Below are 14,738 nucleotides of genomic sequence, written 5' to 3'. Positions count from 1 at the left end.
TATGCATTAGTACCAATCCTCAAATATTGCATGGTTAGGATGTCATTAACATGTGGGTTGGGAAGTAGTTGATGAGGTAGAACATATTACCCTGTTACATTCAAACCCTTGGGAGTTACTTCTACGCGTTGCTTATATTGCTATGCTATGCTCGTAGACGAGGTTTGGTGAGTGAAATCCATGACAGATGTGAGATTGATAATTAATGGTTCAACTTAAGGTGGCAATTTAAATACACATCTGGCTGGATTGAGGCACCTGGAGTACCCAGTGTTGTGTGTATTTTTGGAAATCCCAGAGTACCTGTGTGATCTTCCTATGGACCGCCACCCAGGCTCAAAGGGAACTGAGATGATTCATGCTAGAAAATTCCGTATGCAGCCACAAGCTATTATGGGCTCTAGCATAGTTGAGTAAGTTACGTGAAGCTCTTAAAGAGGTGGATCAGCAGGTAGTGCGATTGTAGGTTTGGTATGGTCTGCCCGGAGTAGAGAGTTAATGTTTCTGAAAAACTGTGTCTCGGTCATCCGTTTCTCAAACACCCTGTAATGCGAGAAAACCAACGGAGGAGATCGGGTCTTGTGGGGAAAAGTGCGCGAACCTCTGCAGAGTGTATAAACTAATCATGGTTAGTCGTGTCCCCGGTTATGGACAATCTTGAGTATCTAGTACTTGGAGTATCTTAAGTATCTCATCACTCTAAATTAATATTGTTGGGTTGATAATCTTATATTTACTAATTGAAGCATCAACCGAGGCTCCACGTTAATCCTCAATAACGAAGAACTTTGTCCATCCGATCTCCATACTAAGAATTTGTAGCCGTAGATGTGATAAATCACAGAGTCCTCACCAATTGTCCCACCTGCACTTGCTTTTTACACACACAAAAACTGTTTCACGTGATGGTTTGGTCAAAAGAAAAAAACTTATAGCTGTATATGGGATAAATCACATAGTCCTCACCAATTGTCCCATGTGCACTTCCTTTTCAGAAAAAAATGGTTTCACGTGATGATTTGGTCAAAAGAAAAAATTGATAGCTGTATATGGGATAAATCACAGAGTCCTCACCAATTGTTCCACGTGCCCTTCCTTTTAAGAAAAAAATCTGTTTTACGTGATGGTTTGGTGAAAAGAAAAACTATTCCACCTCCCCCGATCCTTCCCTGTCGAGGAACCAAGGCGTCCTCCACCATCCGCTAGGGCTGCTTCTCCTCCCCCATGATCCGATGTTCCTGCTCCTGTCCCTCCTCAAGTCTTCACATGTATCATCTAAAACCAATCCAAGCAGCCTCTCAGGTTCGCGTTCCTATGCAACCTTCGAATCCACCCTGCCGCAGACATGATGCAATCAATATTTCATGAGGAGGCTTTTCCAATCTCAGCGCGCATGCCCCGAGCAAATAACGATGTTGGATGTGGTGGAGAAGGCGGTGCAAAGGCAGTTTGTTTCAGATCTGGGAGCCTTCATTGTTGGTGAAGCTGGAAATAATCAACCGCTGCAAGTATGCAAGGAAAAAGGATGGAGTAGGTTTTCAATTTTCAATTTTTTATGTTGTCCATCATGCAATTTGAGACTTGGTCTCCAATCAGCAAGTACATCCTATTTGTTTTGTGGGATTTTGGTGAAGTGTGTCATTTGGTTTTAGGCCTGTTCGCGATAGGTATTTGTAAGATTGGGAAGATCTGTAATTTATGTGCCATCCGATTAAGAGATTCAGTACACCAAATATTGGGACGTACTTGCGCACAAAGTCGATCACCTCCTCTAATTCTGTTGGGAAGTGGATAGGTCGTTTTAGCATTGCATGATTTGTCCAGTCTACTACTTTTGTTTCATATAAATAAAAACTCCATGTTTGTTTTCATGAATCTGTTCTTTCAATTATGCTCAACCAATTGTCCAATAGGATTTGCTTATCTTAGAAGCACAAACTACACTCTGCTTTGAAGTTCTGATGCAAGTTTTTGATAGTGCTATTTGTAGAATGGAACGTATATGCATAAAAGAGGCCAAGAGGTCAAGAAGGTATCGCCGTTAAAGTATTTGTTGGAAGTAACACCAAAATAATTATGCTCAAGTAAACCTCTTGGTAAAGACTAGCAGTGAAGCTGTTCACCTCCTCGACACTCCTCAAATTCATTGTCAGACACTCCTACGCCCATCAGCAGGAAAAAGTAGCTATACACTTATAATACTCTGTTTGAGATAAATTTTACTCATATATTTTGTTACCCGTCCCTGATTGTTCATGTTATGCCCACAACTTTAAATCTTTAGTTCTCCCATTAATTCTATACTTCAGCAGCAAATGGCACCAATGCATGTTGCGGGCAATTAGGAACAAGTGGTATGGCTAATACTTAATCAGTTGTTTAATTATTTGTTTCACCTTTTCCAGGTTTCGTATAGGAAAATAGACTAATGTTTTCTCTTATTTCTTGCAGTTGCTTAATTACGTATCCAGTTTCCAGTCCATGAACTTCTTTGAAATAAGTTGCCAGTCTATGTAGATTAGTATTTGATGAGTTACTAAGAAATTTTTAGGTATTTCTATATGTTCAGTTATACTCTCATATGCGATATAGACCTGAATTGACCGAAAACTCAGATAGCATTTTTTCTTATAAATGTGAGTATTATAAAGAAACAGTCACCAGCTAGTTGATTCAAAGAACATTATAGATTTAGATAATTTAACTGACATGGAATTCAGTCAAATATAGTGTCGCTGTCTAATATCATTTGTTCTATAATATCTATAATGTTTGAGGCATCTAGAGTTCGTGGTTCATTTTTCTTGCTCTTCTAGAATAGATTTACTCTCAAAGGATGGTTCTCACGCCCCGACCCTCCTAGCGACATAAAGTTGTCGTCTCCAGCCCATCACTCAATGGAACTTTGATGGGCAACCCTCGGCTTTGTAAAGAGCACATCTTTTCACCAACCATTTATACATAGAAATGCTGGACAATCACAAGATTTGCATCGTGTGTATGAGCATATCTGTTTCACGTGAATCCACCTCTTTATTCTCTATACATTCATTCACATATTAGATGACAAATCGTTTAGATTATCTCAGTGTATATAGGTGTGCATATCAAGTTTCTGCAGAAAAACTTCTCTCTGGTAAGAAAGTTTCTATAGCTTTTAGTCCATGTTTAGTTAAATCATCAGAATATCTGCTGAATATATATGTTCATTCGTGCAGTATACCCTATTATTTTTTTCTTATACAGAAACAAATTACTTCCATATATTTTGATGCTTCCCATACTGAACACAATTCCTGACCCTTGAACGACAGTTTTTATTCCTTATCTCCATCTCACATATCTACCTTCTATCTACATATCTATCTGTTCCTTCTACTTCTAAGACAGATATAATATTTGTAGTTCAAATGGTGAAATCTACATAAGTTTTATGATTATGTTCTGTTAAATTATGTGCCCTTTGCTAGAAAGAGCGAGAGCTCAAGACTACTGTGGAGCAGATTGTACATGTAAGCCGATAGGTAATGATGTAAATTCAGTTGGCCACCAATAGATTATTCCTCACTGACATATACGTGTCATTTAATCTTAACTAACTATAAGCTACTATTTTCTGTAGATTGGAGTGCCTGATCGAACCCAAAAAGGGAGTTCGCAATTATGCAGTAACTTTCTAACTGATATCTCCTATCGGCCGTTTCTTTTGATTTTTTTAATTTTCGTGCATCCGTTTTAGGTGGAAACTTATTGGCATGGCGGGTCAACGGACACAACAACGACACTACCATATGACAAACAAGAATGCATCGGTGTTGAGAATGGTCATAATCCTCATGTTGGGAAGCCAACATGGAGACTGCTACACATGTTCCTCCATTCCTCGGGAGCAATAAAGAAAATATGGCAGACATGACTTCTACTATATCACCCAGACTTAGTGTACACACATGAATATAGTTATAGATCACAATCACCTATTGTGCATGTCCCAATGTTTTGTAGGGCCCGATTAGCGTTTCATGTTTGTTAGTCACTCTAAAATGTTGGACTTAGATCTGTAAAAAAACATGTTTGACTTAGGTGAAGCTTCATTGAACCTATCATTCTCTTTGACATTTAATTCACATCACACTTTAAGTTCTGATCAAGGATTCATCTCAGTTGAATACAATGGTAAAGCTCATATGTCTTGAGTACCCCATGTCTAAATTCATGTAGAATAATTCACAATGTTATGGCCTGACACAAACCGGATAACTTGGAAATAAGAGAAAAACATGGTTGTCATATCATATGTTGTGTTCCTATAGATCTCAACATACAAGAATTATTATTAGCTTACAATAGTTTATAGGACACAATTTAGGATAGGTTATGAAAGAAGGAGGTATGCAATATATCGTTCCAATATTTAATTCCTAAGGTAACAATGATTATGATTCAAACGTATAGCTTATAAATGAATCCAATTTACATATATTCATTTGGCATTCATGCTTTATTGTTTTAAGTTGGCTTACTGATCATGTTGATAATAGAAATTAAGTTCTTAAAAATAAATTTAAGAATGTAGAAGCAAATTTGGTTGAGCGGGTTTGGATGAAAGTACTATATTGCAAATAACATTAGTGACAACCAGTATATTATGAATTCAGAGAAAATACTAGCCCGTGCTACTACACGGGTTGATGACTAGTTACCTTAATTGGGATTGAGTTGGAGGAACCTTCTCAATGATGTTTCAACTACCATGATAGTTAAATAAAATCTATTCCTTTGTTGTAGGAAAAAATTGGCTTTTCGCAAAAACTATAACCATAGAGCTTTCCACCAGCCAAATATGCATGTAGTGATAGCATTATTCTGTTCTTACTCTACTGTGTTATTTTGCCAGCATATTCCACGTGCTGGCCCGTTTCGGGCTGCAACGTATTATGTTGCGGACTTTTCAGACGAGGAGTAAGGTTTGTTAGGTCGTTGTCGTGCAGCTCAGCTATGCCGTTGGAGTTGATGGACTCACTTTATCTTCCAAGCCTTTCGTTGTTATCGTATTAGATGGCCTTAAGCCATATTTATTGTAATAAGTTCTCTTTGGAGACATTCGATGTAATAAGTGTGTGATTGCTACTCTGTTATAAATCCTCGAGTATTGTGTGTGTCAGCATTACCGATCCAGGGATGACACTGAAGCACAGAGACTTGACCGTTTGAGGTCGGGTCGCTACAAGATGGTATCAGAGCACACGCTAAGTGTTGAACACGACCACTAAGCTAAAAGCCATAGATCACTATTCTCTTCTCATTTCTGACTCCTCTCCATTTTCTACTCTTTAGGATGGCGGATGCAAGGAACAAGTTTGCACAACCGGATGAAGAAGCACCTTTTGGACGACACTTAAAGGAAGTCACTAGGTACCTGAACATTGGAATACCAAGCTTCACCGGGACCTACAACGCCACTTTACCAGAAGAGGAGCGATGGATAGTTCAAGTTCAAGTTCCAGGAAGGACCTTCACGCCAGTCACTAAACCCATAGAGTTTTCCTTCAATGCACCAACCTGGAGTTTAGGAAAGAGTATGGCAGCTCACATCACCATGGGATGCATTGGAAAATTTTATCACAAGGAGCTTAAAGACACTATCTACCAGATTTGTGGGCGCCGAGATGAGCAATGGGAGATGATCAACACCAGGAAAGATAGATCAATTGCAGCTTTCATCCAGGAACTAAACCAGCACATTCGACGCCAGGAGAACCAGATGTGCGCAGGCATGATAGATCTGAAGAAGGCAATGACTAGGATTGCAGAACTGGAGGAAGAACTCAAGTCTACACGTGAAGATTGTAAGGAGGAAATCGTCATACTAGTGGAAAAGAATGATGACCTGATTAAGAAGACCGGAATATTCATGGGAGACCCCACACCAGTAGAAGAAGACGAAGAACCCAAGGAGATTCGCCCGAAAGACTACATCATCATCGACGACACCGACTCCGATCTTAGCGATGATGACTATGAAGACGAAGCTGGAGCATATATCATGGAGTCTGCAACTGAGGAATATTTTTAGTAGACTACCACATCAGTAGTAGTATTCCACCATGTAAATAGAGTAGTCCGAACACTTTTGCGATAGTTAGACCAATTGTATGACTTGATTGAGTGAAATTTTTGTGTTTGTCTCATGTGCATATGGGTAGTGCTTTCTCATTAGACCTCATTCTATTCTAATCTCTCCCCTCTAAACCCATCAGATGCCTCCGCGACGTGACCCCAGATTTGCTTTCCCACCAGAGCTCACTCAGTTGATCCAGCAGCAGAATACCTTGATGCAGTTGTTAGTTCAGAACCAAGGCAACAACAACAACAACAATCCGCCACCACCAGTTGTTAACTTAGCCCGTTTTCTAAGGTTGCAGCCGCCGGTGTTTTCTAGTAGCACCGAGCCTATAGTAGCAAATGAATGGCTCCGCAGGATTGGAAGGGGGTTAACCACTGCAGGATGCACTGATGCTGAGAAGGTGCGTTTTGCCGCACATCAGTTGGATGGACCAACAACATCATGGTGGGAGAATTACACTGTCACCTACCCCATAGCCACGGTGACATGGGACCAATTTCAGCAAGCCTTCCGTACAGCCCATGTCTCAACTGGAGCCATGAATTTGAAGAAGCGTGAGTTTCGCAACTTACACCAGGGGAACCGTACTGTGGCTCAGTATGCGGATGAGTTTAGCAAGTTATCTTGATATGCACCTGATAATGTGGCCACAGATGCCGCAAAGCAGGAGAAGTTTATGGAAGGGTTGAATGATGAGAGTAATAAAATTTCTATGCTTATAGATCATGAAAATAATGCTTTATGTGATAGTTATATTGTTGAATTCATTCATGATGCTACTGAAAATTATTATGAGGGAGGAACATATGCTTGTAGGAATTGCAATAATATCAAGTTCCCTTTCTATGCGCTTAAAATCTTGAAGTCATGCTTGTTTTGCTTTCCTATGCTAGTTGATTATTATTCCCATAAATTGTTTGCTCACAAAATCCCTATGCATAGGAAGTGGGTTAGACTTAAATGTATTAGCAATATTCTTCATGATGCTCTCTTTATGTTTCAATTCTTATCCTTTATGTGAGCATCATTGAATCATCATGCCTAGCCAGGGGCGTTAAACGATAGCGCTTGTTGGGAGGCAACCCAAATTTATTCTTGTTCTTTACTTTTTTCTCTTGTTTAGTAATAAATAATTCATCTAGACTATGTTTAGATGTGGTTTTATGCTTTTAGTTAGTGTTTGTGCCAAATAGAACCTTTGGGAAGACTTGGGGAAAGTCTTGTTGATCATGCTGTAAAAAACAGAAACTTTAGGGCTAACGAGAATTGCTGCCATTTTTATTTGGAGAGTGCTATTTAGTTAATTCTTTTTGCAGATGATTAATAGATAAATTCCTCAGGTCCATCAATTTATTTTAGAATTTTATGAGTTCCATAGTATACGTTTGATTCAGATTACTACAGACTATTTTGTTTTTGACAGATTCTGTTTTTCATGTGTTGTTTACTTATTTTGATGAATCTATAGCTAGTAAAAGAGTTTATAAACCATAGAGAAGTTGGAATAAAGTAGGTTTAACACCAATATAAATAAAGAATGAGTTCATTACAGTATCTTGAAGTAGTGTTTTGTTTTCTTTCGCTAACGGAGCTTACGAGTTTTCTGTTAAGTTTTGTGTTGTGAAGTTTTCAAGTTTTGGGTAAGGATTCGATGGACTATGGAATAAGGAGTGGCAAGAGCCTAAGCTTGGGGATGCTCAAGGCACCCCAAGGTAATATTCAAGGACAACCAAGAGCCTAAGCTTGGGGATGCCCCGGAAGGCATCCCCTCTTTCATCTTCGTTCATCGGTAATTTTACTTGGAGCTATATTTTTATTCGCCACATAATACGTGTTTTGCTTGGAGCGTCATTTTATTTTATTTTGTTTTGCTTGCTGTTTAAATAAAGTATCAAGGTCTGAAATTATTAAATGTGAGAGTCTTCACATAGTTGCATATTTGTTCGACTACTCATTGATCTTCACTTATATCTTTCGGAGTAGTTTGTCATTTGTTCTAGTGCTTCACTTATATTATTTTGAGAGTCTTAAATAGCATGGTAATTTGCTTAAATAATCTTAATATGCTAGGCATCCAAGAATAGTAAAAACTTTCATATAGAGTATTGAATACTAAGATAAGTTTGATGCTTGATGATTGTTTTGAGATATGGAGGTAATAATATCAAAGTCATGCTAGTTGAGTAGTTGTGAATTTGAGGAATACTTGTGTTGAAGTTTGCAAGTCCGGTAGCATGCACATATGGTAAACGTTATGTAACAAATTTGAAACATGAGGTGTTATTTGATTGTCTTCCTTATGAGTTGCGGTCGGGGACGAGCGATGGTCTTTTCCTACCAATCTATCCCCCTAGGAGCATGCGCGTAGTGCCGAGGTTTTTGATGACTTGTAGATTTTTGCAATAAGTATGTGAGTTCTTTATGACTAATGTTGAGTCCATGGATTATAAGCACTCTCACCCTTCCATCCTTGCTAGCCTCTTCGGTATCGTGCATTGCCCTTTCTCACATTGAGAGTTGGTGCAAACTTCGCCGGTGCATCCAAACCCCGTGATATGATACACTCTTTCACACATAAACCTACTTATATCTTCCTCAAAACAGCCACCATACCTACCTATTATGGCATTTCCATAGCCATTCCGAGATATATTGCCATGCAACTTTTCATCATTCCGTTCATCATGACATATTCATCATTGTCATATTGCTTAGCATGATCATGTAGTTAACATAGTATTTGTGGCAAAGTCACCATTCATAATTCTTTCATACATGTCACTCTTGGTTCATTGCATATCCCGGTACACCACCGGAGGCATTCATATAGAGTCATCTTTGTTCTAGTATCGAGTTGTAATTATTGAGTTGTAAATAAATAGAAGTGTGATGATCATCATTATTAGAGCATTGTCCCAAGTGAGGAATAAAAAAAGAAAGGCCATAAAAAGAGAAGGCCCAAAAAAAGAGAAAGGCCAGAAAAAAGGAAAGACCCAAAAAATTGAGAGAAAAAGAGAGAAGGGACAATGTTATTATCCTTTACCACACTTGTGCTTCAAAGTAGCACCATGATCTTCATAGTAGAGAGTCTCTCATGTTATCACTTTCATATACTAGTGGGAATTTTTCATTATAGAACTTGGCTTGTATATTCCAACAATGGGCCTCCTCAAGTGCCCTAGGTCTCCGTGAGCAAGCAAGTTGGATGCACACCCACTAGTTTCTTTTGTTGAGCTTTCATACATTTATAGCTCTAGTGCATCTGTTGCATGGCAATCCCTACTCCTTGCATTAACATCAATCGGTGGGCATCTCCATAGCCCATTGATTAGCCTCGTTGATGTGAGACTTTCTCCTTTTTGTCTTCTCCACATAACCCCTCATTATTCTATTCCACCCATAGTGCTATGTCCATGGCTCGCGCTCATGTATTGCGTGAAAGTTTATAGGTTTGAGATTACTAAAGTATGAAACAATTGCTTGGCTTGTCATCGGGGTTGTGCATGATGAGATCATTCTTGTGTGACGAAAATGGAGCATGACTAAACTATATGATTTTGTAGGGATGAACTTTCTTTCGCCATGTTATTTTGAGAAGACATAATTGCTTAGTTAGTATGCTTGAAGTATTATCATTTTTATGCCAATATGAAATTTTGTCTTGAATTTTTCGGATCTGAATATTCATACCACAATTAAGAAGAATTACATTGAAATTATGCCAAGTAGCACTTCGCATCAAAAAAATCTGTTTTTATCATTTACCTACTCAAGGACGAGCAGGAATTAAGCTTGGGGATGCTGATACGTCTCCAACGTATCTATAATTTTTGATTGCTCCATGCTATATTATCTACTATTTTGAATGTTTATGGGCTTTATTATACACTTTTATATCATTTTTGGGACTAACCTATTAACCCAGAGCCGAGTGCCAGTTTCTGTTTTTACCTTATTTTAGGGTTTCGAAGAAAAGGAAATTCAAACGGAGTTCAAATGACCTGAAACTTCACGAAACCTATTTTTGTATCAGAAGAAGCCCAGAAGACTTGGAGTCTACGTAAGGGAAGCTTCAAGGAGGCCACGAGGTAGGGGGGCGCGCCCACCCCCCTGGGCGCGCCCTCCACCCTCGTGGGCCCCTCGTGGCCCCCCTGACGTACTTCTTCCTCCTATATATCTCCATATACCCTAAAAACATCCGTGGAGACGATAGATCGGGAGTTCCGCCGCCAGAAGCCTCCGTAGCCACCGAAAACCAATCTAGACCCGTTCCGGCACCCTGCCGGAGGGGGCAATCCTTCTCCGGTGGCCATCTTCATCATCCCGGTGCTCTCCATGATGAGGAGGGAGTAGTTCTCCCTCGGGGCTGAGGGTATGTACCAGTAGCTATGTGTTTGATCTCTCTCTCTCATGTTCTTGAGGTGATACGATCTTGATGTATCGTGAGCTTTGCTATTATAGTTGGATCCTATGATGTTTCTCCCCCTCTACTCTCTTGTAATGAATTGAGTTTTCCCTTTGAAGTAATCTTATCCGATTGAGTCTTTAAAGATTTGAGAACACTTGATGTATGTCTTGTCGTGCGTATCTGTGGTGACAATGGGATATCACGTGATTCACTTGATGTATGTTTTGGTGACCAACTTGCGGGTTCCACCCATGAAACTATGCATAGGGGTTGGCACATGTTTTCGTCGTGATTCTCCGGTAGAAACTTTGGGGCACTCTTTGAGGTTCTTTGTGTTGGTTGAATAGATGAATCTGAGATTGTGTGATGCATATCGTATAATCATACCCACGGATACTTGAGGTGACATTGGAGTATCTAGGTGACATTAGGGTTTTGGTTGATTTGTGTCTTAAGGTGTTATTCTAGTACGAACTCTAGGGTTGTTTGTGACACTTATAGGAATAGCCCAACAGATTGATTGGAAAGAATAACTTTGAGATGGTTTCGTACCCTACCATAATCTCTTTGTTCGTTCTCCGCTATTAGTGACTTTGGAGTGACTCTTTGTTGCTTGTTGAGGGATAGTTATGTGATCCAATTATGTTATTATTGTTGAGAGGACTTGCACTAGTTAAAGTATGAACCCTGGGCCTTGTTTCCTAGCATTGCAATACCGTTTACGCTCACTTTTATCATTAGTTACCTTGCTGTTTTTATATTTTCAGATTACAAATACTATTATCTACTATCCATATACCACTTGTATCACCATCTCTTCGCCGAACTAGTGCAATTGGGTGTGTTGGGGACACAAGAGACTCTTTGTTATTTGGTTGCAGGGTTGCTTAAGAGAGACCATCTTCATCCTACGCCTCCTACGGATTGATAAACCTTAGGTCATCCACTTGAGGGAAATTTGTTACTGTCCTACAAACCTCTGCACTTGGAGGCCCAACAACGTCTACAAGAAGAAGGTTGTGTAGTAGACATCAAATATTTGGATAAGTTTGTTGTGGTGTTCATTGATGATATAATGGTATATTCGAAGAACGAAGAGGAGCACGAAGAGCATTTGCGTTTAGTTCTCGAGAAACTCAGGAAACATCAGTTGTATGCCAAGTTCAGCAAATGCGAGTTTTGGCTGAAGGAAGTCGGATTCCTTGGACATGTTATATCAGGAGAAGGTATAGCAGTAGATCCCACCAAGGTTCAGTCAGTCACTGAATGGTTAGCACCCACTTCATTAGCGAGATCCGCAGTTTTCTTGGACTCGCAGGATACTATCAGAGATTCATTGAGAATTTTTCAAAGACTGCAAAGCCCATGATAGAATTATTGAAGAAGGATACCAAGTTTAAATGGACGAAAGATTGTGAGGCAAGTTTCCAGGAGCTGAAGAAACGTTTGACTACAGCCCCAGTGCTGACACTGCCAGATATACGTAAGGATTTTCAAGTGTATTGTGATGCCTCTCGCTTAGGACTTGGAAGTGTGCTTATGCAGGACGGAAGAGTTGTTTCGTATGCCTCATGACAACTTAAACCACACGAGTTGAATTATGCCACACATGATTTGGAGCTAGCAGCCGTAGTGCATGCGTTGAAGACTTGGAGACATTACCTTATTGGAAACCATTGTGATGTGTACACGGATCATAAGAGTCTGAAGTACATTTTCACCCAGAAGGAGCTGAACCTTAGGCAGAGAACATGGTTGGAGCTTATAAAGGATTATGACATGAAGCTTCATTATCATCCAGGAAAGGCCAATGTTGTAGCAGACGCTTTGAGCCGGAAGAGCTATGCTAATACCCTAATAAGCACGGGATTGCCGAAAGAGTTAGCAGGGGATCTCAGGGAACTCCGAATGGAGATTGTTCCTAGAGGTTTTGTTGCAACAATGGAGGTACAGTCTACATTGTCGGGAAAGATTCGAGAAGCTCAGAAGGATGACAAAGAGATTGCCAAGATAAAGGAGAAAATGAGCGAAAGAAAGACCAAATGTTTTCGTGAGGATGAGCACGACACCTTATGGTTTGAGGACCGTGTTTATGTGCCCAATAACGCAGAGATCAAGAAGTTAATACTTCAGGAGGCACATGACTCACCATACTTGATACACCCCGGAAACACCAAGATGTATTTGGATTTAAAGGAACGTTTCTGGTAGACAGGGATGAAGAAGGATATCGCCGAGTATGTGGCCATATGTGATGTATGTCAGAGAGTGAAGGCACAGCATCAAAAGCCAGCAAGATTGTTACAGCCTATGCCGATACCCGAATGGAAGTGGGATAAACTTGGCATGGATTTTATCACCAGATTGCCCAGGACCAAATCAGGATATGATTCTATATGGATAGTAGTTGACCGTTTGACCAAAGTGGCACACTTTATCCTAGTGAAAACAACTTATACCAGTGCAAAGTTGGCCAAGATATATATGACCAGGATCGTATGTCTGCATGGAGTTCCGAGGACCATCGTATCAGATAGAGGAACACAGTTTACTTCAAAGTTTTGGCATCAGCTGCACCAGACTTTGGGAACGAGATTGGAGTTTAGTACGGCATTTCACCCGTAGATGGATGGACAGACCGAGAGAGTCAATCAGATTTTGGAGGACATGTTGAGAGCCTGTGCGCTAGATTATGGATCTAGTTGGGATGACAATCTACCTTACACAGAGTTCTCGTACAACAATAGTTATCAAGCCAGTTTGAAGATGGCACCGTTCGAAGCCCTGTATGGATGAAGGTGCAGAACACCGTTGATGTGGGATGAAGTCGGAGACCGACAGTTGTTTGGACCAGACTTGATCAAAGAGTCTGGGGAGAAGGTCAAACTGATCCGGGTTAGACTGAAGATAGCTCAATCCAGACAGAAGAATTATGCAGATTCGAAACGCAAGGAGGTAACCTATGAAATTGGAGACAAAGCATACCTGCGAGTATCACCTTTGCGAGGAGTGAAACGTTTTGGAGTCAAGGGAAAGTTAGCCCCGAGATTTGTAGGACCATATCGTGTTTTGGAACGGATGGGAGAAGTTGCCTACAAGTTGGAGTTACCTGAAGCACTGTCAGGAGTTCACGATGTGTTTCACGTTTCCCAGTTGAAGAAGTGCCATGCTGAGATGGCCGACATACCGTTAAGAGATACCTTACCCTTGGAGGCGATTCAGTTGGACAATGACTTGACTTATGAGGAGAAGCCAGTCAAGATTTTGGAGTTTGCTAGTCGAGTCACCCGCAGCAAGGTCATCAAGTTTTGCAAAGTTCAGTTGAGCGAGCATACCGATGACGAAGCCACGTGGGAACGAGAGGATGATCTTCTCAAAGACCACCCACACCTATTTTCTAGCCAACCCGAATCTCGAGGGCGAGATTCATCTTAAGGGGGGTAGGTTTGTAACATCCCAAATTTTCAATTTGGAATGTTATACATAGATCATTCTTGCATATCATATTTTCTTGCATTTCGTCTCGCGATCCTCGAAATCCTAAGCAACTCAAGGACCCTCGGAGAGAGTTGGGGATTTCCCCGGTTTTCAAATTTGATTTTTATCAAATTTTAAAACGAGGATTTTGGTTTTAATTATTTTTCTCTCCGAAAATATTTCATATTAAAATATATGAGAGGAGATAATATGACTTCTCCAAAATAAATGAAATATTGGAGGAAAAATATTAAAATCAATATTTGTTTTATTTTGGATTTTAATTACAATTTTGGTTGCATTAGAAAAATTGCACGTTTTCAAAATTGCATTTTAGGGCCAAGAAAATGTTCATCTCGTTCTAAATATTCTATTTAGACGGAGAAAATTTGTTTTGGCATTTTTAGAATTTTTATTTTATTTTCTAGGATTTTTTTGTTTCGGCGGAATTAATTTAGAAAAACGTCAGGGCTAACTCGGCCGAAGCCCAGCCGCCGGCCCACCTCCCCGTGCCGCCATCTCCTAGCGGGAGACCGCCGCCGCTGCCGCCCGAACCGGAGTCCGGCTCGGACTCCGCTTCCCCGCGCCGTGCCCCCTCCTCCAAGCCGAGCCCCCCTCCTTAAAAGTCACCGCCCCGCCGCCCCTTGGAGCCCCCACCACCCCGCCGCCGCGAGCCACCGACCCCGCCGCTGCAAGCCGCCGCGCCGCCGTCGCCCGCTGCCGCGC

At 40.6% G+C, this 14,738-nt stretch overlaps 1 long non-coding RNA gene across 2 annotated transcripts; it reads left to right on the top strand.

Annotated features, from left to right (window-relative positions):
* The first annotated feature begins 1,096 nt into the window (after positions 1-1,096).
* Positions 1,097-4,106, top strand: LOC123127592 (uncharacterized). 2 transcript variants are annotated; one of them, XR_006462644.1, is made up of 3 exons: positions 1,097-3,524; positions 3,623-3,668; positions 3,740-4,106. It is a non-coding gene; the product is annotated as an uncharacterized lncRNA (long non-coding RNA). The 2 variants fall into 2 exon arrangements; XR_006462643.1 differs by having other exon boundaries at positions 3,623-4,106.
* Positions 4,107-14,738: the final 10,632 nt, after the last annotated feature.

The sequence above is a fragment of the Triticum aestivum genome, chromosome 6A (genome assembly GCF_018294505.1).
Source record: "Triticum aestivum cultivar Chinese Spring chromosome 6A, IWGSC CS RefSeq v2.1, whole genome shotgun sequence".
Taxonomy (NCBI): domain Eukaryota; kingdom Viridiplantae; phylum Streptophyta; class Magnoliopsida; order Poales; family Poaceae; genus Triticum; species Triticum aestivum.
The sequence above is the reverse complement of the archived record's forward strand: the minus strand, read 5'-3'. Positions and strand labels throughout refer to the sequence as shown.